Source organism: Petaurus breviceps, unplaced genomic scaffold, assembly GCF_028583685.1.
Source record: "Petaurus breviceps papuanus isolate PSGF00001 unplaced genomic scaffold, PetGlider_PUasm1.0 90977, whole genome shotgun sequence".
Classification (NCBI taxonomy): domain Eukaryota; kingdom Metazoa; phylum Chordata; class Mammalia; order Diprotodontia; family Petauridae; genus Petaurus; species Petaurus breviceps.
This window is the reverse complement of record NW_027187391.1, coordinates 54,017,255-54,030,127: the sequence shown is the minus strand read 5'-3', so window position 1 is coordinate 54,030,127 and position 12,873 is coordinate 54,017,255.

Genomic DNA, 12,873 nt, shown 5'->3' with positions numbered 1-12,873 from the left:
TTGGGAGGACTGGATTTGATAAAAGGAAAAGAGGTAGCCCCTGGGAAAAAGAAGGAAGATGTTAAAGGATGAAGAAATGACAATAGGAACTTGTTAGGTTGAAGGAAAAAGAGAAAGCCATACACTGAATCAAAGTTAACTGGATAGAAAGTAACTGAAGGAAAAATGCTTACTAAGAACTCTGAACCTTTTGTAGAATGCCAATGGAGCAATTATTCTTCATTTCAAAGTTAGCATACAGTCAGATATTTTTTACTTTTGTTATTCGTGGTCTATGCGTAATAATATTTTTGCTCCCACTTCAGTTTTTAAATGATGAACAAAAGATGTTTGGTTTCTCTTGTTTTTTTTTCTCATAATGAAGCCAGACAAATATAGTTCTAATAACTTCTAATTTTTATAATCATGAAGGCATTTGAAAGAACAAATGCATATGTGTCTATATATCAACACATTACATATATGTATAGATGCACACACAAGTCCATGTATTATTACATACTACATTGGGCATTTATGTATGTACACACATGTTTGTGTGTATATGTATGTGCAATGCAGATTTTTCTCCTGGTTTCTCAGCCTGATTTTCTAGTCATCCAAAAATTTCACAGAAGCGTTTATTGAGCGTGTGCTGTGTTCTAGCCAGTCATTACTATTGAGCATCAGTCATGTTAGATGGTAAGTTTCTTGCGGGCAGAGGCTATCTTTTGGCTCTTTTGCATAACCATTACTTACTACAATACCTGGCACATAGTAGGCACTTAATAAATGTTTATAATGTTTATCAATTGATTGTTAGCCACGAGTTATAAAAACTCAAAAGCAAGAGTGTTCCTGATGACAGTCCTCAAAAATATTATAACAGCCTTTTTCATAGCCTTTCTAGACATTATTTTATTTGGAGAAACATTTCAACAGATAATATGTGCTACATAAACTGTCACCCAGAATTCCTCTCTTTTATAATAAATGCTTTTTGATGTAAAAAATAGCACATACTCAATACTGACTCATTACAATGTATGGTTAGTACATATGTTGTTGGCAGCTTGCATGACATCCCAGAAAAGACAATTACCCCACTGAAGTTGAGTTTGGTAAATTGTAAACTTTAGTGTTTGGTGTTTAACCATAGGGGCAGCTTAGTGGAACAAGTTAGGAAGACTCTTCCTAAGTCCAAATGTGACCTCACATACTTACTAACTATGTGAGCCTGGGCAAGTCACTTAACCATGTTTGCCTCAGTTCCTCATCTGTAAAATGAGCTGGAGAAGGAATTGGCAAACCACCCCAGTATCTTGCCCAAGAATATCCCAAATGGGGTCATAAAGAAGTCAGACATGACTGAAACAACTCAGCAACAAAACATTTAGCTATATTTCTTTAGTATTTATGGTTAAATAGTAACCATAGTGCTATTTAACTATATTTTCCAACATAATGGGACCTCTTCTTTCTCTTCTTGTAGCCAGAACTCTTCTAATTTTTAGCTCCCTTTTCTCTTTGACCCAACTTAAGTTAATAGGGATAGGTTAGCCAGTGTGTTGTTCAGTCTTGTCTTTGTTATTTTCTGCTTACTTAAAAATTTCATCATAAATAATAATGATAGCTCACATGTATTTATCTTCAAGCACTTTTCACATAAGAACTCCCTGAGCCAAACAGTTTAGTTGTTTACATGATTCATCGTTTTGGGTACATGATCCTGTTGATGTATGTACTACCTTCCAGGAGGCAGAAAGGGCAACTGATTCATGACGAAGAAATTCTTGTCCATGTCCCCTCTTTGGCATTTTGTATCTAACTTTCTGGTTCTTATAAGCCTTTTAACATTTTGTAGGTATCAGTGTAATCTATCTGTTAGCCCTTGCCATGCATCTTTTTCCAATATATTTCACTGTTAATATATTTGATTATATTACTTCCATGCATGCCATAATTATAGTAGCTTACAGACTAATTATTGTATTATCTCCATGCATGCAATTGTTATTATAGCCTAAAGACTTCTCCCATTCACCATACATCTGAAAGCCATTGTTACTTGGATCACCCATGATCTTGATTGTATGTAGGTCATGGTATTACATTAGTTATAGACATATAGAATCAAAGGAAGAATATACATGTTAAAAATATAAGGGAACGAAGGCCCATAGAAACTGACTTGCCTATGATTGTACAATTAGTGAATACCATAGTTGTCAGTCATGACTGATGCTAGTTGACAAATAAGCTATGGGAAGGCAGTATAGATTTGCACCTTGATCATTCAAAGGGCCTTAGTTACTCAGTAGTTCCTTGGGTTCCCCTTTATCTGATGCTGACACTGATATACTTTCGCTTTATTAACTAACTTTTTTCTTCTAATTCCTTCTTAGAATTTGGTACTTGAGCTTCTTTCTATGTCTGTCCCCTCCCTTCCAGACATTCTTGCTTCCTTATAACCATGTGCTCTAAAACCAGTAGATGCTTTATCTGTCTCCAGCCATGGCCTTTAAAGCTTAAATCAAGGCCTGGTTTCTTTCCTAGCCTAACCATGACTAGAGTTTGGAACTCTGCCCTGTCCCAATGTGCCTGTGAATGTGATAGTTATCGGGGTTTATCCTTGTCAGAAAATTAGCCAAGACTGGGACCTATGATTCTGATACAACAGAGGATTGAATGTCTATGCTCTATCTGCTGCTCTGTGGCCTTTTTTTATAAAACTGAAAAGCAGAACAAGCTGTAGAGATAGAGGGGAATATGGTACTCCTTTTAGACCTGTTTGGGCCGTGACCCCACAGTTTAAGAAGCACTGAAAGAGTTGCAAGTGGAAAAAGTTTCAGAAGCCCTACTTTAGACCACTGGAAATGGGAACTAGAGAACCTAGACTCAGAAGGATAGAAGCAGGATGGTGGGGCCAAATTCTCCTTTCTAGAATCTGCCTTTATTACATTCTTCTTTCCCTTGAGGATGTGCTAGTCATTATGAGAATTAGAAAGATATAGGCCCCTGCCTACACCAGTACACTAAAAGGGAAAACTAAGTTCTTTTGTTTATATCTAAATTCATGTCCCCATGCTTCTTGGAAGAATTAAATCCTGGACCTGGAATTCTTTCATCTTTCATTTGATTTTATTAGATTTCATGAGTTGCACTGTATTTTTTATATTTTGATTGCTCAAAGAAAGAGAGGCCATAAGCCATTGAACAAATTGAACTGTCTTTCCTGGAACTCCTGGTTTTGTAGCAGCCTATATGTTATTTGGGGGTTTCCTGATTCTAAGATGCTGTGAATACATAACTATATGATAATGCTCTATTATGTATCACTAATTCCTTTATTAATTTCATGCATAGAGTAAAATGTTAAATACTGCATACAATATCCAAGCATTCTTGTCTGGGGAAACTGAGGTGCTCTAACAATTGTTATGTTAATGAATGGTAAAAAAAACAACAACAACCAACCAACCAACCACAACACATTTATTAAATGCAATACTATATCCCAAGCAATGTACTAAGCACTGGAGGGACAAATAGAAAAATTGAGGCAATCTCACACTTAATAAGATCACACGCTAATTGGGGGAGACAACTCATAAAAGAAAGAAGCTGCTAAGCAGATGGAAAAGTCCAGATCCTAAGGGTGCAGTGGTTGGGCCCATGACAAGTTCCATAGGCCCTTAGGTTACATAAGTAGATCAGATGATAAAGCTAGGGGACTGCAGAGTATAAAGGGAGGGCAGATGGGAAAGCCTGGAGGACATTAAGAAGTACTGGCAAGGGAGATGGCAAGGCCTTGTAGTCTTCCATCTCATTAGAAGAAATAGAGTTGTTGATTCCCATCTCATCTAATCCCTATGATCAGTCAAACAGTCTGTTAATCTCCTAGCCATTCTTAATTAACTATTAAACTACTTATTCCATTAAAATATTTATCTGAATGTCTCCTCAATGACTATGATCAATTAAATGTGACAGAGACCTTCAGATTTTTATATAGAAAGGTCTGGTTAAAGAGGATTATAGGCCTTGATTATGAATGCTGTACAGAGATGCTGTTCTAAAGGGGAGAAAGAGAATGAATCACAAAAGATAAAATGTCCATTAACATGTGAGAGGTTTTGTCTTCCTAATTAGAGGCAAATGCATTTTTCAAAAATCAGTAAAATTTTCAATCTCCCTGAAAAGGGAGACTATTTCCTTTTCAATGCCTGTGTCTAACCGCTATTAATTAGAAAAGGCATTAAACATGTCCATCAGACAGAAAGCTATAAAGTCCAGAGAAAGGGCTAGGGTAAAATCGAGGCAAACTTAAATTGTTTTTGTGCATAAATGCAAAATTCAGCATGATCCAAATCTCTTGCTCCTGTAAGAAAAATCTACTGAACATATTTTTGTTCTACAAATAGTCACGCATCAAGAACATTTTAGTAAATGGTAATGAATTTCTTGGCAAGAAAGTTTTTTTAAAAGGTGACTTGTCTGTCTTCCTGACTTGTTTTCTAAATGTCTCTTTGCACTGTAAGTGGCTTTGAGGTTGGGGCTGTTGCTAAGGGGAGATAATAAAAACAATCATAATAAATACACAATGCTTTAGGGTTTATAAAACGTTTTTACAAATCTTTTCTCATTTGATCTTTAGAACAACCATGGAAGGTAAGTGCCTTCATTATCCCCATTTTACAGTTGAGGGAAACTGAGACAAATATGTGACTGGATGACATAGCTAGTAAATATCAAAAGCAGAATTTGAACTCAAGACTTCCTGACTCTAGACCTAGCCCTACCACATCATTTAGCCAGTGTCAGTTTTCTTTGTATATGTGGGCCTAAATGGTTTTTAAAACAGTATTGAGCTAGGGTAGATGGTGCTGAGAGCAAAACACATTGAAATACAACTTGGATTAATGCACAAATACTCTTGAGAACTAGAAAGCAATGTTAGTGGATACACGATAAATGTTTCTGGTAATCCATGAGAGTGGCGGTTTGTAGGACCCAAAGTACTATCTAGACTGCTAAGCTATGGCTTGTTGTTCAGTTGTGTCCAATTCTTCATGATCCCATTTGGGGTTTTCTCAGCAAAGATAATGGAATCATTTGCTGTTTCCTTCTCTAACACATTTTAAAGATGAGGAAATTGAGGCAAACAGGGTGAAGTGACTTGCCCAAGGTCACACCACTAGCAAATGTGCAAGGTCATATTTGAACTCAGGAAGATGAATCTTCCTGATTCCAGGCCCAATACTCTATCCTCTGTATCATCTAGCAGAGCTATAGCTACATGACAGCCATAAAATATTAGAGTATATTCAGACAATAGAGTTAGATTTGAAAGTGATACCAAGATCATTTAGTCCAACCCACTTATTTGATAGCTGAGGAAACTCAAGTCAAGATTAGTAAAGTGCATTGCTCAAACACAATTAGTAACTAACAGAGCCAGGACTTGAACCCTGGACCTCTGATAACTGGTTCTAGTCTTCATATATCTATAGTCACCTCAGCTTGCTAAGGTTATCTTCTATACCAACTGTACTTAATCTGAACTATACTTCCACCATAATAACATGGCAATACTATAAGTGACAAATAAAATCAGCCTTGTAACTGACCTCTTATTTCTTTGCCATAGATCTATCCTAGGGTGCTTAGACTTTTCAGCTCTTTAAATTTGAAGATCTGCAGCCCTAAGAGCATCGTTTCTACTGTATCCTTTTTATTATCACCAAAGTTAGTTGTGTGGTTTCACTCAATAAGAAATTGATTATTCTCAATGATAGGTAAATTCCTCTTCAACAAGCCCTTTATACCATACTTAGACCATTTATAAAATCTTTATATCATAGGAAAAGATGACCAAGACTTAATCTACAGCTTATTCAGTTGAAGTATTTCGTACAACAAAATTCTACTATTGCTAAAGAATTTGGAGAGTCTTTGTACCAAGATTTAACATAAAATTAGAGTCATAAAGAATTTCAGAGCTGGAAAGGATCTTAGAGGTCATGACTATGTTGAACTATATGGAAAGAATAGGAAACTGAGTCCCAGAAATATGAAGTGAACTTGTTCAAAGTCACATAGTAACTTAGAGAAAAAGAAAGGACTTGGACCTAAACCTTCCCCCTGCTCTAGGATTTTTCCTACTACTTTAACCCTTTTTCTATTGGGATAAATGCCTTTTATTTGTCCTATAACTCAAAATGAGTTTGAATGTGTTTTGGAAGAGATATCCTCAGAAAAAAATGGCATGGTGAGGATATAAAAATATTTTAAAACCTATTACATATGAACTGCTATTGTTATTGACATAACATATGAGTGGGACAGTGTAAACTTCTGAGGTAGTAATCTAAAATCTAGGGGTGGCTAGGTGGTGCAGTGAGTAAAGCGCCAGCCCCAGAGTCAGGAGGACCTGGGTTCGGATCCGGCCTCAGACACTTCACACACACACACACACACACACACACACACAACCTAGCTATGTAACCTTGGACAAGTTACTTAACCCCAATTGCCCTCCAAAAGGCAAAAAAAAAAAAATCTAGACAGATTTGTACCAAAGACTTAGTAGCCTGGGCTAGTAGCCTGGGACCCTTGCCTTACTTCCCTGGTCATAAATTGAAATTTTTGCTAAGCTAAGCTAATATGTAGGAGGGGAAAGTACAGACCCTTAAGATTTAACCATAGGCCCAGATGTCCCAGACTTGTTTTCCACTGACCACCACCTGACCTGTACAAATATAAAATTGGAAATCCTGTTACAAAACTCCAGACAGGTCACCATGTCCTAAAATCCCCACAATTCATAAAATAGTGTCTGCTTTCATATCTATTTTGATATTGCTAATATTTTATTTGCTGTATAAGCAGATTTTTGTGGTCAGAATTAGATAAGTTCCTGATTAATGGGAATGAAAGGACAGCAATTGGGAGGGGGATTTGGGGTATATAAGTGAGCTATGCCCTTTGTACTTTGGCCTCTCCCACCAGGCCATTCCTGGTGGTGAGACTTCCCCTTCCTGAAGTATTGTAAAATAAAAGCTTTCCTGTCTCTACTTGGAGATATTTCTGCTTATTTTATTTTGGGTAAGGGGTTCTTATCCCACACACATAGAATGGCTTTTTGCACAGGTTATTCCCTAGGATGGATGATGATTCATGGTACCCAAACTATTGATATTAATTCACAGTTATTCACATTTCTTCTAGTTTTATCTCAGGAATTACAATGAAGGTTCAGAATGAAAAAAAAATTAGATACTCCATCACAAAATCTCAGAACAAGTGACATTTAGGTACTTTTATATCTACTATTGAGAATACTATTTTGGCTATGACCATATGAAAATAAGTTACAGTTGAATCTCAGGTTATTTTTCAAACCAACCACATGAAATGTGAGGGGGAAGAAAATGACAATTCTAAGTTTAGGCCATCCACATTGAAGTCAGCTAGAGCTGATCTGGCTAATGCTTAAACTAATTGAACAATTGCAATGTTAGCATTTGGTCCATGGCTTTTGTCTTCCTATATATTTTTTTCTTTTCCATTTCTATTTTCCCAAATAGTCTGCCCAGATGAAATGGTAATCTATATAGGAAAATCCTGATGAGGAAATTCACTCTACCAATTCTGCTTTCCAATGCAGAATCTTAGAGAGTTGTCTGGGATCATTGAGAGCTAGAGTTTAGGATCACAAAGCCAATATATGTTAGAGGCAGGATTTGAACCCTGGTCTTCTTGACTTTGAAGACAGATCTCTATTTAGTATGCCTCACTGACTCATACTAAAAGGGACACAAAATAAATCCGTAAAAATAATTATCATTTCTATACAGTACTAACAAAAGACAAGAAGAAAAATAGTGAGAAATTTTCATTCAAAATAAATGCAAAATACATCTTTTTTAATAAGAAGAAAGGGCATTGCTTTTTATGATGATAATTAACATTTATATAGCACTTACTAGGTGCCAAGCACTATACACTTTACAATTATTATTTCATTTTATCCTCACAACAACCCTAGAAAGTATGTGCTATTTTTATCCCCATTTTACAGATGAAGAAACTTAGGTAATCAGAAGTAGCTCAGGATCACACAGCTAGGAAGTGTCTGAGACCAGATTTTGAACTCAAGTCTTACTGCTTTCAGTTCTGGTGCTCCATCCACCATGCCACCTACCTGTCCCATTGCTTTTACAATCAGAAGACTTAAGTCAGAAGACCTAAGTTCTGATCCTGGGTCTGCTGTTTACTATCTTTACCTGGGACAAGTCACTTAATTTTCTCATTTTCACATCCTTTTTATTTTAGACCTTTGCATAGGAATGACCAAAGTCTAGGTAAAATACATGCTTCTTAGTCTTTGTTAGGTGCACTCTATCAATGGCCAGAAGCATGCCTTTTCTATATTTTAAGTCCTTATCCAGGAATTAAAATCCCAGTCTTAGACACCACCTTCTTAAATAACTGTTCACTTATCAATTTTCTCTTCTATATTCTTAACCTTCAATAAGCTGCAGTGAAGAAAAGTCCATGTTCAGTGATCTGTTTCTTGTTCAAGAATTTTTTTTAATCACTAACAGTATTTTCTAGGTTCCTACCAACAGTGTACTTAGATCTGAAGAAGTAGATAACAGTCACCTGTTTTGACAAGTCTTAGGAGAATCTCTGTTTATCTTGAATACATATGCTCCAGGAAGAAAACAGATCTTTCTATTATTGATATCAGATTGATAAATTACCACCTCCAGTATCCTTAAGCATGGAGTCACCATCCATCATGACTCAACTCTTTTTTCTCTGACAGCTTCTATGGCTGTACTTGCCCTTCTAATTTGTACTTTTATGTCCTGGGGGAGACGGGTAACTTCTTTTTCCTCAGAACAAATAGCTCCCTCCTCTTCAAAAAGAACCTCAATTTTTTCCCTTCTAAATGTGCAGAGAGGCTATTGACCTAATGTATTCTGCCCTAGTGATACCACATCTTGAGTATTATGTTCATTTCTGGGAACCACATTTTAGAAAGGATATTAAATGCTTGTGTATTTTCAAAGGAATTTAGCTATAATGATGAGTGGATTTGAAATCATTTCACATAAGGACTGGTTGAAGGATCTGGATATATTTTCTATAGAGAGAATGTATGATTTATGTATAGGTCTAGCTTCAGACATTTGAGGGATTTTCATGTTCAAAATGAATTAAATATCTTATGTTTTGCCCCAAAGGGAAGAGAGATTTGTGCTCAATATAAGGAAGATATACTTAAAAACTGGGGCTCTTCAAAAGTAGAATGTTTTAGTTGAAATAGATGACCTCTTGGGGTCTTCCAACTTTTTATGAATTTATAAGAATTATAAATTATTATAAATATTATATATTACATTATATATTATATTATATATAATAAATATATTTATAAATAAGAATTATAAATTCTTTATAATATAAAATGTATTATTTTATAATTATTTAAATTTATAAATTATATAAATATTATATGTTGTATTATATAAAATTATATAAATATATAAATAAAATTTTAATTATTTAAAATTATTATATAAATTATAAATTAATAAGAATAAGAATTTATGAAAATAATTTGCCAATGTGATCAATTAAATTAGTTCTCAAAGTAAATCATGGACAAGCAAAACCACTCTCATAGACCATAAACTTCTATAGGTGTTTGCCTCTTCTCTGTCCCTCATCATACAATAGTGTGTAATATTTTGCAATTAGCACTCAAATTCTTATACTTTCCAGTACCTGAGTGAATTTTCTGAGTTAACCTCTTGCTTAATTGTTTCAGACTAACTGTTGGAACTAGTTCTGGACACAGCTCAAGTTATCTTTTGACCTTTTGGTCTTTTAGAAAACTGAGGCTTCAAAAACCAGGAATCTAACATAGAGTAATGACAATGCATATTCCTACAGTGCCTTATAAACAAGCCTATGGGGAAGGCAATACCTGTGTTGCTAACTCCTTTTATAGGTGAAAAAATTGTGGCACAGAGAAATTAAGTGTCATGGCCAATGTCATATAGTTTGTAGGTGTTAAAGTTGAAGCTTTGTACTGAGGCTCTGTGACTTCAAGACCAATCATACTCTTTTGATTACATCAGAATGTGTCCTAGCATTTGAAATAATGGACTACCCAATGAGGATTGCAACTTTCTAATCTCAAATAGCAACTGTCAACTGATATGTTAATTCCTTTATTTTTCATTATACTTCCTCAATTCTTTTATACATGCTATTGACTTATTTATTTATTTTTATAGTTTATGTCCACATTGAACTTATAGTTAATGTGGTATAGTGAAAAGAACATAGGAGAAAGCTGTATGTAATAAAGATTTGTGGTTTCAGTTATAATCCTTTTTTGTTCTACTTTCTTTATGAAATTGCCCATTTTATTTAGTGTTTAAGTTCAAAATTAAAAAATAATAATAATAAATAAAAGAAAGAAGAAAGGCCTTAGAGCCAGAAGACTTGGGTTTGAGAGTCAGTTTTAACACTTATTGCCTACATGACCCTTGGCAAATTTCTTGACCTGTCTGAATACTAGTTCCTACATCTGTAAAATGGGAATATCACTGAAATTGCCTGCCTCACAGAGTTGTTGTGAATAAAATACTTAGAAAATCTTAAGGAGTTCTATAAACAGAAGGTGATCTGTTCTTTCAAAACTGTACAAACAACACTTAAAATACTAACTAGGTTTGAAAAACAAGCAAAATAAATTTCTATGAAGGTTCACTGTATTGAAAAGATGCATATTTTCTATAGAATTATCAAGCAGATTAAAAAATTATTCTGGACTGCTAGGTAAATTTCTCTTCGGGAATTTTAAGTTTTCATTTTAATTTGAGTTCATAAACTTTAAGCGAGAGGGACATTAGAGGGGTCATCTAGTTTTACCTCTTCTCTTTATAGATTAGAAAACTATGCTCTGAGGGGTTAAAACTTGCTTGTGATCACAAAGCTACTAAATGTTAGAGACAAGATTTGAATCTAGGTCTTTTTGACTCTTAGTCCAGAACTTTAACTAATTCAGCATACTGTCCTATCTGTAGGAATGTACCACTTGCTTTCTCTGCCTCTTTTTGTCTCTCTGTCTCTGCCTCTTTGTCTCTCTCAGTCTCTCTCCCCTCTCTGTCTCTCTCCCCTCTCTGTCTCTGTCTCTCTGTGTCTGTCTATCTCTATCCCTCTCTCTCAACTATAACTGCTAAGAACAATTTTTTCTCCCTCTTTTTCCTTCACATTTCCATTGTAAAATGGCATGGAAGGATCTAATTTTTTTAACCAGGGTTTTAAGGTTCCAAATAAAATTTTACTTGCTTCTCAGTTTATTGTCACCAGGTAAAAGGAAGTGCTAGGTATTTGTTAATATAACAACTGGAATTTGTAAACTGGTTAATAAAAGATTACAAATCAAATGCTGCATACGTCTTTATTATAACAAAATATTAAACTTTTGGTTAAAGATAATCCAGGATTATTAATTATAATATGAAATTAAAAAGACTGACAAGTGAAACCAATTCATAAAAAGAGACTTTTAAAAATATGTTAAATATTAATTTTAAAATCAAAATCATAGCTTTTGAAAGCTACAAAAGTAACAAGTTCTTATAATCTAGCATCTTTATAAGCACTTATTGAGCTGGAGGTATTATCTTTCTGTAATCTTGGAATGGGAATTTTTTTAAAAATGTTCTCTCTTCAAAGCACAAACTCCAACTGCCATTCTTCTAATAGAATTCTAATGTAATCACATTGTTAGCTATGCTCATGAGCATTTTACTTTTTATCTAGAGAATGTTAAAAATTAATCTATTTATTACCAAGATGTTCTTTCTCTACCTGTTAACTGTCATTCTTTCTTTTAAAGAAAGTTTTTTTGAAGAAAGTTTTCCTTTTTTTCTTATAACTTTGAAAAACATCAAAATACAAGAATTTTTCCCTAACAGAAATAATAGAGAAAGGGTATTTTTTAAAATGAAACCACAAACCTCTATTATGTATGACTTGGTATAGATATCTTCCCCCCCTTAACTCCCCATCTCACCCATACTTTGACCCAGTAATATACCACTTGACAAAATTCCAAAGAAATCAAAGGAAGAAGGAAAGAACCCATAGTACAAAAATATTCATAATACTACTTTTTATTGTATCAAATAACCAAAAATAAAATGAGCACTTATTCACTGGAGAGCTGCTAAATAAATTATGGTATATGCTGTGACAGTATTATTATGCTATTAAAAAAAACACAGGGGACAAATTCAGAGAAACATAAGAGGACTTGTATGACTAATGCAGAATGAATAGGACAGATTAAGAAGAACAATTTAAGTGATAACAACAATATCATACAGGAAAATAAAATTGAAAGATTTATAGAAAGTCTTGTACAAATATATAGAGATAAACCATTATATATTAATTTAATAAAAAATTAAAAAAAACTTTCCCTTATAACTAATCAGACTAAACAAATTCACACATGGGTCAAATTTCAGTTAACCTCAAGCATTTGTTAAGCACCTACTATGTGCCAGGCATTCTGTCTTATTCTGCATTTATATTCTATCACCTCTCTACCAAGTGGTAACAAAGATACTTCATCACTGTCTTCTGGAACTTTGATCGATCATTACATTGATCTTACTTAAGATTGTAATGGGGGTGGGGCATCTAAGTGACACAGTGCTTAGAGCACCGGCCCTACAGTCAGAAAAACCTGAGTTTACATCTGGCCTCTATGCATGACACTTACTAGCTGTGTGACCTTGAGCAAGTCACTTAACCCTAATTGCCTTAACTTCCCTTCTCCAAAAAAAAAAAAAAAAAGAG